The sequence below is a fragment of the Eptesicus fuscus genome, chromosome 2 (genome assembly GCF_027574615.1).
Source record: "Eptesicus fuscus isolate TK198812 chromosome 2, DD_ASM_mEF_20220401, whole genome shotgun sequence".
NCBI classification, from domain to species: domain Eukaryota; kingdom Metazoa; phylum Chordata; class Mammalia; order Chiroptera; family Vespertilionidae; genus Eptesicus; species Eptesicus fuscus.
The window spans coordinates 54,454,612-54,472,190 of record NC_072474.1 but is presented as its reverse complement, the minus strand read 5'-3'; the positions used below and the strand labels follow the sequence as shown (position 1 = coordinate 54,472,190).

General features: G+C 39.8%; 1 non-coding gene and 1 pseudogene across 1 annotated transcript; one reads left to right on the top strand and one right to left on the bottom strand.

The window, feature by feature from the left end:
* Positions 1–386: 386 nt before the first annotated feature.
* LOC103287969 (40S ribosomal protein S24-like) lies at positions 387–831 on the bottom strand (annotated as a pseudogene).
* A 5,006-nt stretch (positions 832–5,837) lies between these two features.
* MIR9281 (microRNA mir-9281) lies at positions 5,838–5,926 on the top strand. The gene has a single exon (NR_128995.2). It is a non-coding gene; the product is annotated as a microRNA mir-9281 (primary transcript).
* The last annotated feature ends 11,653 nt before the right edge of the window (positions 5,927–17,579 follow it).

Below are 17,579 nucleotides of genomic sequence, written 5' to 3'. Positions count from 1 at the left end.
ACTCATGGATACAGAGAACAGACATGGTTGCCAGAAGAGAGGGGGTTTGGGGCACTGGGTGAAAAAGGTGAAGGGATTAGAACTACAAATTGGTAGTTACAGAATACTGCAGTCACAGGGAATGTAGTCAATAATATTTTAATAATTATGTGTGGTGCCAAGTAGGTACTGGAAATATTGGGAGAACAATTTATAAAGTATATGATTGTCTCAGAATGTCATATAACCATGTTCCCTTTTTATCTCTGGATCTCTCCTGCATGCGGGGTCTCTGATCTCTCCTATGTGCTGGATTCCCATACATATGTATGTATTAAATTTGGTTATTTTTTTCTTGCTAATCTGTCTCCTGTCTATTTTTTAAAGTTTTGACTTTATTGACACTCTCATGAAAAATCTGCACAATTACCACAGATAAACTCACTGAGGAATCTGTATTCCTTCTTTTTGTCATCACTAACAATGGCCTTTGCAGTCCCCATGACTTTGTTCATTCTGTTCTAGCATTCCTTTTGCTGTTTTCTTGAGGTCTTCTTTTCATACAGGCCATGTCTTGCAAGTCGATGTTTGGGTTCATTCTTCTTTGCATAATCCAAGGAATCTAAAATCATGCCAAAGCCAGTTGTCTTGCCATCGCTAATATGGGTTCTAAATCCAAATCCAAAGATGACATCTGGTGTGGCCTTGTACATTTTTCTAGTTTTTTTCCCAGATTTCTGTCTTAGGTACTGTTGCCTTCCCAGGGTGAAGGACATCAATGATCATTTGTTTCCACTGAAGTAGTCTGTTGGTCATGAACTTCCTGGTCTGGATAGTTACTGTGTCATTCATGAGGGTAGACGGTCCCCAAGCAGCCAGGAAGAAAAAGACCTGTCTCCTGTCTATTTCATTGTGTTGTACACTTGACACTATTATAATGTTATTTGTCAATTATATCTCTAAAATATTTTAAATTAATTATATACATACGCTTTGATTCATCAGCCCAGTTTGAAATCTAGTTCACAGAAATAACAACCTTAATATTTATGTACAAATATGTTCACTGTCCCAGCTGGTGTAGCTCAGTGGTTGAGCATAGATCTATGAACCAAAAGGTCATGGTTCAATTCCTGGTCAGGGTATATGGCCAGGTTGCAGGCTCGATCCTCACTGGAGGACATGCAGGAGGCAGGTGATCAATGATTCTCTCTCATCATTGATGTTGCTACCTCTCTCTTCATATTCAAAATCAATAAAAAAATATATTTTTAAAAAGATGTTCACTGTACCAACAAAATAGCAAAATAATGGAAACTTAAATGCCCATTTAATAGACCAATAATTAATAAGATTAAGAAATGCTATAGTCTCCAGCCATGAAGACAGAAGAGAAGCAGTCCAGAGATGGAAGATGCTGACGTCGCCTTGCCATACTAGCAGTCAGCAGCTGTGCGCCACTGCAGGTTGCCCAGGACCAAACCAGAGAGGGTCGGACCTGCATTACCACCGTTTGTCCACCATCCAGAACTGAAATATCATTGCTGACATGTGCACATAAGGAACTGTTTGACATTGAAATTGGGTCTCAAAAGAACTGTTGGCCCAGAAAGAAACTCACTACAGACTGATTCATTTGCCTTTCAGCATAACCATTATTGCTTGTCTCATTTTCGGTTCCTATAAGTGTATTTCTAGTAGCACATGATCTCACTCATCTAGGGGAAATGATGAACAACATAGACTGATGAACAAGAACAGACCCAGAAACAAGGAGGCATGGATCAGACTATCGGGCCTCAGAGGGAGGGTAGGGAAGGGTGGGGACATAGGGGAGAGATCAACCAAAGGACTTGTGTGCATGCATATGAGCTTAACCAGTGGTTAAGGATAGCAGGGGGGTGGGGGCATGCATGGGGAGGGGTGTGGGATGGGAATGGGGGGATGAGGACAAATATGTGATACCTTAAACAATAAAGAAATTTTTAAAAATAAAAATAAATAAATAAATAGAAGAAAAAGAAAAGAAATGCTATAGTCATCTTTTTCATGAGGTAAACTTGTATGTACTAACCTAGAAAACAGTTCATGTTAAACCGTTAAATTATTGCTTTTAATTGGAAACCAATATTATTGGCATTATGCATGTGTCTATTATCTACCAGTGTGTTTAACTTTGGGGAAAAATTGAAGAAGACACAAATCATATATAGAGTGGTTAATGGTGTATAGCTTTGCTTTCATCCCGTACTGTAAAGACTTTGTATTTATTAAACAGAACAAGTATAGGTGGCTCTTGTTTGTTATACTTATGATCACACACTTAATGGCAAAGTTGAGCAATAAATCCCAGCCGTCTGGCTCCAAAGGCCCTGCTTTTAACTGCTGGCTAAACTGCCTTATCTGGAGCACTATATACAATACAAACTAATCATCTTAGAATTTATTTTATTTAGTTCTTAACCTATCATAGCCAGCGTGACTATATAGTCCTGATTCCATCCTTGAGTCCAGAGTACCTTTTGTTTCACATTTCAGGCCCTCTTTATTCTCTCAGAGATCTAGCTACAAGAATGAAAGAACAAAGAACTAATTACAGAGGTGTAAGAGAAATCACTGTTAATTGTGGTTCCCTTAAAATTACAACTTCGTTTGGGCATGTAATTAAGCCAATTACCTTGAAAATACTACTGAAATTTTCAGTAAGCAACCACCCCTCTGGCCCCTTTGCCTGGCTTCTCTGACACTGTTTGGAACTTGTTTTGAAGCACAATAGCCTCTTTGTTGCAGAGACACGGGTAAAAAAATGCTCAAGCTCATAGGTGACAGGATCCCTTCATAATTAATCCCAGGATGACCCCACCCCGCCCTCCAGAAGTTCTTAGGCTGTAAAGGTTCTCACGTATATGCCTGTTACAACCAAGTCCTTTTACCCTGTTCTTGTCTCGCTCTTCCTACCTCCTCTGCAATTTCTTCTTCCTTAAGGCATTTTATTTAAGTAGAGACTAAGTTACATAAAGGAGGCAAAGAATATTTTCTTGCCTATACAACTAAAGGAATCTTCTTGAAATGGGTTGAGATAGGATTAATAAAAAAAAAAGAAAAGAAATCTTCCTGCCAAAAAAAGCAAAAAATTGTTGTTAATAGTGCCCAGAATTAATTAGATGGGCAATTACATTAGTAATTTTTTCCCTTATCTCCAGCAGCTTTGAGAAGACTGTGATTTACCAGGCATATTTTCTGGCCGAGATTTCTTTTATGGAAAATTTTGCTTTACCTAGGCAAAGCACATGACAGCGATTTAAAACACATGTAAGATTAAAGAGGTGTCAATTTTTTCTAAGCATATTTTAAAATTACCTGGTCTTCTCCGTTCCTTTTTATAATATATTAGTCCAGAAGCTTGGGAACCATGCATGCTTACTCACTGAAATCTAAAAATGTTTTTGTTCTTGGAGCTCTGCATAAAACTCTACCACCGATATGACGAATTATTTAAGACTGATATTGGTCTTACGTGAGATTTTGGAGAATTTACTCTGTAGCAACATATAAGCCTCATGCATATCTGTATACAGATAAAAATGGTGGCTATCTTTAAAAATCTTCTCCCCAAAATATATGGAGTTAACACCTACTGTAATATCATGATGCTCAATATTGCATACACAATTCTTTCATCTACTAAAGTTTTTGAGGTTTTTCCCCACCCAGAGTGAAATGAATGAACCAACTTTTTCTACTCTTCATCCTACCTAATAAAATAGTAATATGCAAATCGACTTCACCTTCACTATATCTAAACCACGCCCACCAGCCAATCAGGGCGAGTATGCAAATTACCCAGCAAAGATGGTGGTTAATTTGCATACGCTGAGGGAGGGAGGAGTGAAGACTGAAGACAACTTAGAAGGAAGAGGGAGGAAAAGCGGAAGGCAAGGTGGCTGCCAGAGGGAAAGCTCGGGCAGGGCGGAGCGGGGTGGAACAGGGCAGACACGGCAGCCGAAATGGAGGCAGCAGCGGCAGCGCATGAGGCCGCAGCAGCCGCTTGCAGGATTCTTCCTGCAAATGGGCTACTAGTATTACATAATTGAGAAACTGTCTGCCATGGCAGCCACTTCCCAGGACTGCAATGAGATGATAATTTGACTACCAAAAAGCACCCTATCAACCAGCTTGTTCCAGGAAATGGTCAGCCATGAAAAACCCTTCACTCTTAACATCTAATAAGTAATCCTCCTCTTTTAAAATGACCCCAAACTGCTTACCCTCTTATGGACAAATGTACCTGACAACCAATTAGAATCACATATGAGCATTTATTCCAATACTGCCGGCAGTATGGGAGAGCATCACGTCATCCACAAAAATCTGCTTTGCAGCCCCCCGTAAGCCAGTTGCTTATATAGGGTAAAACAAAGATTACATGGGGATTATAGGAATGGGGAAGTAGGGATTACAGGCATGGGGAAGCAGGAGGCTGGGATGGGACTCCATTGTTTGGGCAACAAGGTTGTTAATCTTTCCATGAGAACGGACTGAATTCCAAGGTTGACTCCTAGGCCCAAGGTTGACTCCCAGGTCCAAGGCTGACTCCCAGGGCCTGGGGACTTACAACTCCCAGCCAGGTCAGAATGTCCTTTCTTTAACCAACACAAGGCAAGCATGGTTAACAGAGCATGATTAGTATTTCCCATAACCATAGCTAGTGCCTAATATTCTAGTTTTGCCCCTAACACTTCCCCACTGCTATTTCGATCATCTCATATTTATGAGATTAGTTTTAGATGAAAAAGCCTCATCCTGATGGACTGCATCTGCTTCTGCCTTGAAAGCCATTCCCAGGGATGGAGTACACCAAATGCAGGATCATGGCTATATGTCCTATCAACTGAGAATTGTCAGAAAGATTAAAACAGCATATTCCTTTAAATTCCTCACAACCATAGTTATGCTGCAAGAGCAAATAATCTATTGCTGTCCGTTTTTCTAGAACTGTCTCCCTGACCTGGCTCAGCTCTTGATTTATCCTATGTAGAGTCCTCGAAGTGGCATTCAGGGCTTGACCATGCTACAAGCCAGCCGGGTCACTTCTACCATTACCAGCATAACAAAAATGGTCAAAGCAATATAGGCAGCAGGGCTCCACAGCCCAGGTGGAGATCTTCATTGCAGTCAGGTTCTCCGGCCTTCAGAAAGTCTCTTTGGCGCCAAAACTGGTTTGACTCAGTGGATAGAGCATCGGCCTGCGGACTGAAAGGTCCCGGGTTCGATTCCAGTCAAGGGCATGTACACTGGTTGCGGGCACATCCCCGGTAGTGGGTGTGCAGGAGGCAGCTGGTCGATGTTTCTCTCTCATCGATGTTTCTAGCTTTCTATCCCTCTCCTTTCTCTCTGTAAAAAATCAATAAAATATATTTTAAAAAAGAAAAAGTCTCTTTGGCTTCAGACCCTGTGATGTTTCTGAGGCATAAAGACAGTCAGTCATCCTAAGGAACAGGGCCCCCGGATGCTGTTAGCAGGGATAAATAGTTCCCTCACATAAACAGAAACCAGCCAGTCAGCAGCTTAGTATGTCCATTACTATAAGGGAAGGTGAAATTGTCAGAACAATTCATATTGTAGTTATTAGATACTGAAAGACAATAACTAGAACACTCAGTAACAGTCAGACATTTGCCACAGGGAATGACTGCAGTAAGCTTTAGAGGAAACATCCCTGCATCCTTTTCCCAGACAATGGGTCCCAACTTATAAAGGTCCCTGTATGTGACTCCCCAAAATGTTCTGGGCTGCAATCATTGCACAGCTCCTCCGTTGCCTGGAGGCAGGATGCCTTGGGACAGAGGGAGGTAGAGCAGGTCACTGAACAATGGGTCGGTTGGAGTTTAGAGGGAGGTGGCGGTTCAAGCTCCGGCCAAGCGTGCCCAGGCGTTGCACCTGTGCCCTGAGTTTCTTGGAAACGGCTGAAATAACCTTTGTAACCTTTGGGTTGTCATTGTAACTCTCCTAACTCCCTCTTGTGGTTTCTGAGTATAAATTTGCTGTAACACCTGTGGTCTGCACTGCAGTTCAGCCTTGACCGCGGTGAAGTGCTGCAACTGTAGTCGCTAGCCAGCTGAATAAAGGTTCATACATTTTGATCTCTGTCTCTGGTGGTCATCTCTTGTGGGTCGCCCCATAACAAAAATAAATGGAATAATTCTATATACTATCAATAGAATTCTCCTACTCAGCAAAATGAGAAGGTCCGTTCTACACAGGTGTCTCCATGGCCAGCTTCAGAGCAGTTGGAGTGGTGAGGAGCATGCCTCGGGGTCTCGCCCATTTCTCCTCCGGTTGGCCCATCGTCCTTGCTCTGCTCAGGTCTGTCTAACTGCCTACCACATCCCCGCAAGGATCCTGGTTCTGAATTCTTTCAGAGAAAAGGGGTGCAGGGTCTCTTCTGTAACTGCTTCATGCTGAGGAAGGGTGAAGTTTTCCCTTCAGAGCCAAGAGATCCTTGGTCTCTGTCAGAGGGAAGATGAGGCCTGGTCATGGAAGGAGGTGGCAACGGTGTCTAAGGGTGGTATTCCCTGAGTGCCAGGAGGGCTTGTAACCTGGTGGAGACAAACTATGTTATAAAATTTAGTATTATTGGGCAAAAGTTAGAACAGCAAGAATTACGACAAATGGTCTGGTGGAAGGAAACATTTATTTTAGCTCTAATAATTTCCTATTGATACTCTGTAGAGAATTTTTATACGAATTTATTTGAGCCAAAACTGACAATGATTGCCAGAAGATCTAAAATTGAAGCAAGACCTAAAATGCTCTGGTTAATGAGTTTTGTAGTTTCTTTTATGCATCTGAAATTAAGGAAGATTAGCCAGGGCCAGTGTGGCTCAGTTGATCGGGTTTTGTCCAGTGCACCAAAAGGTTGCCAGTTCAATTCCCGGTCAGGGCATATGCCCGGGTAGCCAGCTGCAGTTGATCGATGTTTTTCTCTCCCTTCTCCCTCTCTCTTTCTCTCTCTCTAAAAATCAATTTGCATCTCTGATGATTAGTGGCTTTGAGCATTTTTTCATATGTCTCTTGGACATCTGTATGTCCTCTTTGGAGAAGTGTCTATTCAATTCCTTTGTCCATTTTTTAATTGGGTTGTTTGTCTTCTTGGTGTTGAGTTTATATGTTATATATTTTGGAAATTAGCCCCTTACCAGATGTCATTGGCATACATGTTCTTCCTTTCAATGGGTTCCCTTTTCATTTTGTTGATCGTTTTCTTTGCTGTGCAAAAGCTTTTTAGTTTGGCCCTAGCTGGTTTGGCTCAGTGGATAGAGCATCAGCCTGTGGACTGAAAGGTCCCAAGTTCAATTCCAGTCAAGGGCACATGCCTGGGTTGTGGGCTCGATCCCCAGTAGGGGGCGTGCAGGAGGTAGCCAATCAATGATTCTCTCACATCATTGATGTTTCCATCTCTCTCTCCCTCTCCTTTCCTCTCTGAAATTAATTTTAAAAAATTTTTAAAGCTTTTTAGTTTGATGTATTTCTATTTGTTTATTTTTTCTTTTGTTTCCCTTGCCAGAGGAGATATGTCAGCAAAAACATTGCTATGAGAAAGTCTGAAATTTTACTGCCTATGTTTTCTTCTAGGATTTTTATGCTTTTTTAGGGGCAGAAATACAATATTGGGGACTAGCTATAATTATAATAAATATTAATTATGCTTTCTTAACCATGATTGTTTTATTCTGATTAAAGAAAGCATATTCTAACTTGGCTGGGAGATGTCAAGGGACCTGAGTTAACCTTGGAATGGGGTCCATTCTCATCCAAGAACTTCCTATTATCATGGAAAGATTAACAACCTTATTAGGGAAATAGTGGAGTCCCTGGAGACCCACCCTGCCCTTTGCAAACCCACAACCCTATAATCTGTAACCATTATACCCATACTTTTTCCTTTTGCCTACTTTTCCATGTAAGCTTTGTCCTTCTACCCAATATAAACTGCTAGCTTATGGGGACAGGTAGAGCAGATTTTCATGGATAACCTGCTGCTCTCCCATACTGCCTGTATTATTGGAATAAAGGCTCATATATGCTTCAACCCTGTTTCTGCTTAATTGACTCAAGTAGTGACAGACAGTCCAGACCCATTGGTTGCCCAGTTTCCTTTTCACAACTTGCATTTAATCTTTAATCCATTTTGAGTTATTTTTGTGTGTGGTGTAAGTTGGTGGTCTAGTTCAATTTTTTTGCATGTATTTGCCCAATTTTCCCAACACCATTTATTTGAAGAGACTGTCTTTACTCCATGGTATGTTCTTGCTTCCTTTGTCAAATATTAATTGACCATAAAGGTGTGAGTTTATTTCTGTGCTCTCTATTCTGTTCCATTGATCTGTATGCCTGTTCTTATGCCAATACCAGGCTGTTTTGATTACTATGGCCTTGTAGTATTGAAACTTTGTTCTTTTTTCTCAAGCTTGCTGAGGCTATTCAGTGTGTTTTGTGGTTCTATGTAAGTTTTTGATATATTTGTTCTAGATCTCTGAGATATGCCATTGGTCAAATCATCTTTCCAATAACGCTTATGATAATTGTTTCTTCAGAAAAGTATACATTTATTTATATCTCATCTTTAGGACTATTTTAAAAAGTGTTTTCAGACAATTTAATGATGAGCATGTCAAAGTTGTATTACAAATTTTGTGCAAGGAAAAAGTCAATTCAAAGCTAGTCTCTTGGTAAAAAAAAAAAAAAAATGGTTAGAAGTAATTGTTAATTGTTTGCCTAAATACTCCACCAATAAAAGTTTGGTATAAAGTCACTAGACTCTACTCTGGCAGTCAGCTTGGTAGATTGGTGACTAGTAGTTATATATATTGTGGTACTAATGTTCCAAGCTGCCTCCCCCCAGTGATCTCTGTCTCCTAGTTCTCATGTATGGTCCTCTCCCACATGGCACTAGCATTAGCCTGTGTGACCAATGGAATACAGCAGAAGGAGTGGCATGTCAGTAATGACATAAGGTTATAAAACTTCCATCACTCTCTTTTTGGACCACTTGATCGGGGGACGCTCCTGTCATTGCCAGGCTCACTAGTGAGCACCTGAAGTCTGCAAATAACAATCTGAGTGAGCTTGGAAGTGGATCCTCCAGTTTTGTTTGCTAAACTTGATTGCTATCTTATGAGAGACCCTGAGCCAGAATCACCCAGCTAAGTCATTCCCAGATTCCTGATCCTCAGAAATAATGTGAATTTAAAAATATTTGTTATTTTAAACTGCTATGCTTGGAGAATAATTTTTAATGTGCCAATAGAAACTGGTACATATATATTTTTTAAATTGTTGATTTTTTTCTACGAAAGCTTCTGGAACTCATGAAAGTATAATTTTACCATCTAAAATAAATAGAAGAGGATGAAGATTGGAATATTATTAGAATATTACAACTGTTGTACATTTTTCTTTGCTGGAATTTAGATACTTGTGCAGGCAAAGAAATTGTAAGATTGCTATAGAAACAGCATGCATTATATATACGCTTTATTGAGTCATCTATTATAGATAGTTAAGCTGATTTAAGCATTCAAGGACTTCTCTTTTTTCTTCCTTCTTTCATTTCATTTAAAAATTAATATTCATGTAGAAACTCATCTAAGACTGACAGTCTGAATTCGAGTTTGCAATTTATAGCAATGAAGAAAACCTACTTTTAATGACACTCAACAATCTTTGGAGACAGGACTTAACACATGTGCTACAAATGTTTGTTTCCAAGACAATAATGATAATGTGTCAATTTCAAACAGGAATCTGTTAGAATGGAGTTGTGTGCCAGTATTTATTGAAAAACTTAAAACAATCATGAATCAAGCATAATGCTCTCCAGGTCCATTCATGTTGTTGCAAATGGTAAGAGTTCCTTCTTTTGGATTAAAAATGGTGGCAGAGTAGGAGGATGCTGCACAGACATGCTTCCAGGAACAAGCTGGAATTACAACTGAAATACGGAAAGGCTTCCTGAATAATCAATAGAAAACTCACAAGAGAGAACCCTGTTACCCAAGAACCGAAGGTAGAGACCCCATAGAGACTCATAGGAGGGGCAGAGGCACAAAAGGGCTGGACAGGCAACCACAGATGGCAAGTGAAAGTCCCAGAGAGATATCTCAGCTGTATGTGTGTGTGGGGGGGGAGGGGGTGAAGGGCACTGAGAACTCTGGGATCTAATCCCGAAGCTGGGCTCCCCAACAGAGACCACCAACTGAGGAGGGTACCCACATAACATCTAGCTGTGAAAAGCAGTGGGGTGCTGTCTGCCAGGGAGTGGTAGCTGAAAGTTCGGGCACCCTCTTAAAGGGCCAATGCACAAAATTCCCTGTGGAGCCACCCACCTTGTGCTCTGGCAGTGGGAGGGTGAAGCAGACTGGAGCTGTGAGAGCAGAACCCAGGACTGGGGACTCGGGGGATAGAGCTCAGAAGGCAGACATCCCAAGTTTCCTGGGCTGAGTCATTCCCTCACACATAGAAGGATATTTTTCCCATATAAACATCTCCCTTGCCTGGGGGGAAGACAGTCAACACACCCTACTGGAAAACCTTGCCCTGAGACCATTTAAGAGATTAAAAGTAACAATTAGCCTCCAGGCAGAAGCAACTGCCACACCTGAGGACAATTGCCTAGGGGCAATTCAAGTCGGAATCATATTAGTCTGTAGACAGAGGCGGTCTCTTGAGGCTTTGAGTCTTTGCCTGATCCAATTAGTCAGAAACAGCCTTTAACACTGTTCTGCACTAGAGATTGAGAGGTGTAGATGATCTATCTAATACATAGTCACAAACCCAAACAGACAAAATGAGGAAACAAAGAAACAACCCCAAAATGAAAGAACTAGTGAATTCTCCAGAAGAAGAGATAAATGAAGCAGAGATAAGAAATTTATCTGAAACAGAGTTCAGAGTAATGATGTTAAAAATGCTCAACTATGAAAAAAGATATAGTAACTATGAAAAAAGAACAGTCTGAGATAAAAAATAACATAACACAAATAAAGAACACATTGGAAGGAATACACAGCAGATTAGGGGAAGCTGAGGATTGAATCAGTGAATTAGAAGACAGAGGTGAAAATATCACTCAATTAGAGAACCAAAAAGAAAAAACAATTTTAAAAAAGGAGGACAGCTTAAGGGAGCTGTGGGACAATGTGAATCATTACAATATTAGAATAGTAGGTATGCCAGAAGAGGCAGAAAGGAAGAAAGGAATAGATAAGGTGTTTGAAGAAATAATGGCAGAAAACTTCCCTAACCTGGTAAAGGAAAAAGTCACACAAGTTCAGGAGGCACAGAGAACCCCAAACAAGAAGAACTCAAATGGACCCACACCCAGACACATCATAATTAAAATGCCAAAAATTAAAGACAAAGAGAGAATATTAAAGGCAGCAAGAGAAAAGCAAACTGTTACCTACAAAGGAGTTCCCATAAGGCTGACACTTGATTTCTCATCAGAAACTCTACAGGCCAGAAGGGAATGGCATGAAGTACTCAAGGTAATGGAAAGCAAGGATCTGAGACCAAGATTACTATATCCAGCAAGGCTATCATTCAAAATAGACGGTCAAATAAAGAGATTCCCAGACAAAAAAAAAAGGCTAAAGGAGTTCATCACCACCAAGCCAGAATTACAAGAAATGCTAAAGGGATTGCTGTAAGGGATTGCTGAGAAGAAGAGAGAGAGAAACCTAGCCATACAGAATTAAAATGGCTATATAAATAGCTACCTCTCAATAATAACCCTAAATCTAAATGGATTAAATGCTCCAATCAAAAGGTGTAGGGTAGCTGAATGGATACAAAAACATGACCCAACTATATACTGTCTACAAGGGACCCACCTCAAAGCAAAAGACACACACAGGATGAAAGTGAAGGGATGGGAAAAATTTTTCCATGCAAATGGAAAAGAAAAAAAAGCCAGAGTAACAATACTCATATCTGACAAAATAGACTTTGAACGCATCATGCTAAGTGAAATAAGCCAGTCAGAGAAAGCTAAATATCATATTATCTCACTCATTTGTGGAATATAATGAACAACATAAACTGATGAACAAAAATAGAACCAGAGGGAAAAAATATTCTAGAATATAATAGATGTAATCCTGTTATTTGCAGATTTTTAATATTTCCTACAACTTTTGTGATATCATACTATGTTAGTATAGTTTTGGTAAATTATCATACTTAAAATCCTTTTATACTTGAAATATTAATGTTTATTGCATGTAATATTATTATATGTAAGATCATTTTCTTGAATAATTGGTGTTTATTGCATGTAACGTTATCATATTTAAAATAGTTTTTCTTGAGATATTGTTTATTGCATGTAACATTATTATATTTAAGATCGTTTTTCTTGAAATAAAAAAAACTTTAAAAAAATCATGAATCAATTACCACAAAGATAAGATTTAAAGGAAATTGGCCTGCCCAGCTGGTGTGGCTCAGTGGTTGAGCATCGACCTACAAAGCAGAAGGTCATGGTTCAATTCCCGGTCAGAGCACATGCCTGGTTTGCGGGCTCAATCCCCAGTGAGGGTGTGCAGGAGGCAGCTCATCCAAGATTCTCTCTCATCATTGATGTGTCTATCTCTATCTCCCTCTTCCTTCCTCTCTAAAATCAATAAAAATATATTTTTTTAAAAAGGAAATTGGCCTGACAGAAAACTATTATCTGATACTACTACATATTTTTCTTAAATAAACTAAAATTTTTATTTGAGTTTATTTTTTAAAACAAATAAGTGTATTTTAAAAATCAATTTAATACTTCCCACATCATTAAAGTCAGTTTTATAGAAATCACAACATAAAAACAAAAAAAAAATCTTAAATAACACAGAAGTAAATAACTTTTTGAAACTTAGAAGAACCCCAAGGAATTTGCAAGAGCCCATTAGTCACAAAATCCTAAACTGGAACACAAATATTTTTCAAGCACTAGGAATCATTGAACCAAATGTTTTCATTTACATATGAGAAACAAAGGAATAATAATGGCAGTATTTCATTGAAGGCTCATATATGCCAAGCTTATGCACTCACATAAGCATCCATCCCTACTCTTGATATCCTCAATCTTGGTTTATGCTCTTCTTTCCAAAAAAAATAATAAATCACTTTTTTTAAATTGATTTGAGAGAGAGAGAAACATCGATTTGTTGTTCTATTTATGCATTCACTGATTGCTTCTTGTATGTGTCCTGACTAAAGATAGAACCTGCATCCTTGATCTATGGGTACCACACTCCTACCAACTGAGCTACATGGCCAGGGTGAAAATATCACTTTCTAATATATCACATAACTTACATATTAATTATAGTACAGTGTTAGGTTAAGTGATTTACCTACTCTCATGCAGCTCAAGCTGGGATTAGAATCTATATCTATTTGAGCTAATTAATTTAGTCAACAAATATTTGTTCACCTATCATGCACCACAACAGAATTCATCTATAGGCCCAATTGCTCCTTATCTTACAAGGAATATAAAATTTGGGGGGATGGAGAGAATGATTCTAAAAACATTTATTGCCTGAGAGCTTATTTAGAATACGAATGCATATTAGTGAACTATTTTATTTCAATAGTCTATGACTCTCTTTCCTAAGTATACTCAAATGGGTGTGGGGGGACATATCCTTTGCATAATCAGTTCTTTTACCTAAAAGTGTTGTCACGCTCATAGTTAACTTTGTGATTAGGAACTGGAATTCAGGCACAGTAAAGACACGTTTGGTTTGTGACTCATGCTATACAGATTTTGGGTGGCTTGGTGCCTCTGGCAGTTCAGACCTGTAATGACAAACAATTGCTGGAATAATTATTTTTCTCCCTCACTTCTGAATTCCTTCATCAAATGAATAAGTACACTTAAATAGTCTGTTATGTAGGCTGAATATCACAAAAATAGATTGGGGATTTTGCTGTTAACACATCTTTCCCAGAATTTTCATTAAGTGCTCATATTTAATGAATTACATTTTGATCCTCATTTTCCCCCTATAATTTAATCCCCAAAATCAACTCTATGAAAGGTGTTTGTATATCCAATTGTTAAAAATGCATTTATTTATTTTCTAATTATTTCTTACTTAAGTCAGCTAAACTTGGTGAGTTTCAGTCTGAGCTTGGGTCATTCATTCCTTTGGTCCCAAAAGATTTATAGAGACTCCATCTCTAAGAGCACTTCAATAGGTTCTGTCACACAGTTTAGAGTCCATGAGAGGTGACAGAGAATCATATAAGCCAGGGGTCCTCAAACTATGGCCCGCGGGCCACATGCGGTCCGCCGAGGACATTTATCCGTCCCGCCAGGTGTTTTTGCCGCCGCTGCCTGTCCTGCTTAGCAGCCGACTTGTCCCGGGCCCGCAGTGCGCATGTGTGGGATGTGCACCGCTCTCTCCGGACTCCCCCTCCTTCTCTCTGAGGGAGAGTGAAATGGCCCCCTGTTTAAAAAGTTTGAGGACCCCTGAATAAGCAATGATAACCCAGTGTGGTAATGACACCTAAGGGGAAAACATTGCATGATCTAAGAACACTGAGAATGGTTGACGAAGGGCATGAAATGACACTCAGCTGAATTAAGTAGATCAAGACATCATCAAAATGCAAGGAACAGTTTTTCAGGGCAAGACAACAGTTTATGTAAAGGCTAGTAAAGGAAAGGGAGAATAGTGTGTGGGAGGAACAAATTTCAATACAACTGGAGTGGGGGTGAGGGGGTCATGGCTATAGACAAGACCAGAGAGAAACCCAAAGGTCAAGGGCTAGGACACCTATAGACTTGTGAGCCAGGTTGAAAATTTTACACCTTATCCTAGGGCCGTGGTCGGCAAACTGCGGCTCGCGAGCCACATACGGCTCTTTGGCCCCTTGAGTGTGGCTCTTCCACAAAATACCATGGCCTGGGCAAGTCTATTTTGAAGAAGTGGCGTTAGAAGAAGTTTAAGTTTAAAAAATTGGCTCTCAAAAGAAATTTCAATCGTTGTACTGTTGGTATTTGGCTCTGTTGACTAATGAGTTTGCCGACCACTGTCTAGGGCAATGAAGAGCTACTCAAGTGTGCAAAGCTGATGTGAGATTTTTGGAGAATGAATTAGAGACTGGCATACAAGGCTATGGAGGTTAAAGCAAGAGGAATTGAAGATGGGGTGGGAGTATTATCCAAACTGAGGAGAATAAGTGACACTGGAAATGGAGTTGAAGAGTCAAATGATTTTGGTAGGAAGATATGGGAACATTTCAGACAGAGGGAATATCTTGAATTCTTGAGTTTAAGGCTAGTAATTTCCTTTACCAGATATGAATTAAAAGACTATTAAGATTAAATGGTGATGGAAAAAAATAAAATAAAATAAAGACTGTTGGGATGTATGGCAAACACTGTTGTCAACATGAAAACATTTGTAACCCTCCTCTCTTTGTCACTTTCTGCTGCAGGGCCAGGGAAACCAGGTTCTTATTTTCCTGGCCTCTCTTTGATCCAGGAGTAGACATGTGACCCAGTTCTGTTTAATGAACTAATAGGGGCAACCTTTTAGGTGGATTTCTAATAAGGGGCATAAGTGAAAAAAAAGAGAGCTCATTGCACTGCCCTTTCTCTCCTTGCCTTGAACGTGGATGTGACATTTGGAATTGTGCAGCTCTCTGGCAAACATGTGGATGAAATGCTTGGAATCTTGCTAATGAAGTGGGAGAAGTTAAAAAAATCTGGGTCCCTGATGATATTTTGACCAATTCTGAGTCCAACTGAAGCATCCATCTTACATAAAAACTGTTGTTTGAAATTTTAACCCTGCTAGTTTGGCTTCTGTAAACGCTTGCTTGGTTAAATAATAAGGAAAATAAGACTACACCCATTCCAGAGAGGCCATAAACTATGCCCCAGACAGAGTTGTCAGTGCTGGCACCAGGCCATTCCTTGAGATATGGTCTCATGGCCCCTTCCCAGCACACAGGCCTTCTTTCACAGAAGGCCCGGAAGTCTCATTCCAAATTTGGGAGACAAAAGAGCTAGGAAAAGTATAAATAGAAAAGGTTTCCTCCATGTTGAGAGTGGGGGGGAGGGCAGAATTTGAAAGGCACATTGTTCTCTGGGCCTGGGCAGAATCTATAATAATAAAAGCATAATATGCTAATTAGACCAGACATCCTTCCAGACATCCTTCCAGATGACCTTCTGGTTGACGCTGGGGCTGAGAGAGAAGCCCAGGTGCCAGATGGCAGAGGGAAGCCGGTGCCAGCAGCTGGGGGAAGGAAGGCCTACTATTGCACGAATTTCGTGCATCGGGCCTCTAGTTTAATAATAAAATGTAACTCCCTTTCTCTAAGTGTGGCTTGATTTTTCTCCTGTCTTCTGTAACACAACAACCAGTAGACTTCTTGTAAAGAAACCCATAAATGGACTTATGTTTCTTTTTCTGTTTCTTATAGCAAAGGCATTCCTACTGAAACAGGAAATAAGTGGGGGAAAGAAAGACAGGAAGGAATAAACTGACACATCAATAAGAAACATCCATTGGCTGCCTCCTGCACGCCCCTACTGGGATGGAGCCCCCAATCTGGGCATGTGCCCTGACCAGGAATCAAACCTCCTGGTGCATGAGATGACACTCAAACAACTGTATCAGACTGGGTGGGCAAGCCAGAAAGTTTTATCTCATTTTCTTTGTTTGCCCAATTCAACTCATCCTTTCAGGAGTTAACTTAATTATCATCTTCTTATTATAGCATTGCAAATATCCACAAAGTTAGTTGTATATTTTCTGTGTTGCCAAAGTATATCATTTGTATTTTTGTAATAGCATTTACCTTGTTGACAAGTCTGTCTCCATCATTTGACAAGATCCTTCCTTTATAGAGACTAGATCTTATTTCCTGTGCATCCCTAGGAACAAGCATGGCAACTAGCCTATAAAACTCTGAGGACAAAAAAAAACAAACCAGTGACTGGGGAAGAAGAAAGAAAACTGAAAACAGAAGGACAAGAGGAAATTTTTTTTAAACTTTTAAAAAATATATATTTTATTGATTTTTAGAGAGGAAGGGAGAGGGAGAGAGAGATAGAAACATCAATAATGAGAGAGAATCATTGATTGACTGCCTCCTGTATGCCCCCTCCTGGGGATCAAGCCCACAACCCAGGCATGTGCCCTTGGCCGGAATCGAACACAGGACCCTTCAGTCCGCAGGCCGACGCTCTATCCATTGAACCAAACCAGCAAGGGCGAGGGAATTTTTTGGAGTGATGAAAATATTGAATATCTTTGTTGTGGTGATGGTTATATGAACATATATATTTGTCAAAACTCATCAACTGTACACCTAAAAGGGTGAATTTAACTGTATGTAAATTATTCCTCAATAAATATATATTGCAAAATGCCAAATAGGGATAAAAGAATGAACATGAATGAATGAAAGACTTGTGTACTTAATTTCCCTTCTAGGAGTGCTTACTTTCATAAGCACCACCTGAAAACAGGGTAAAGTTGAATGGTGGGCATTTTGAGTAAAGAAAAAAAGTGAGATTT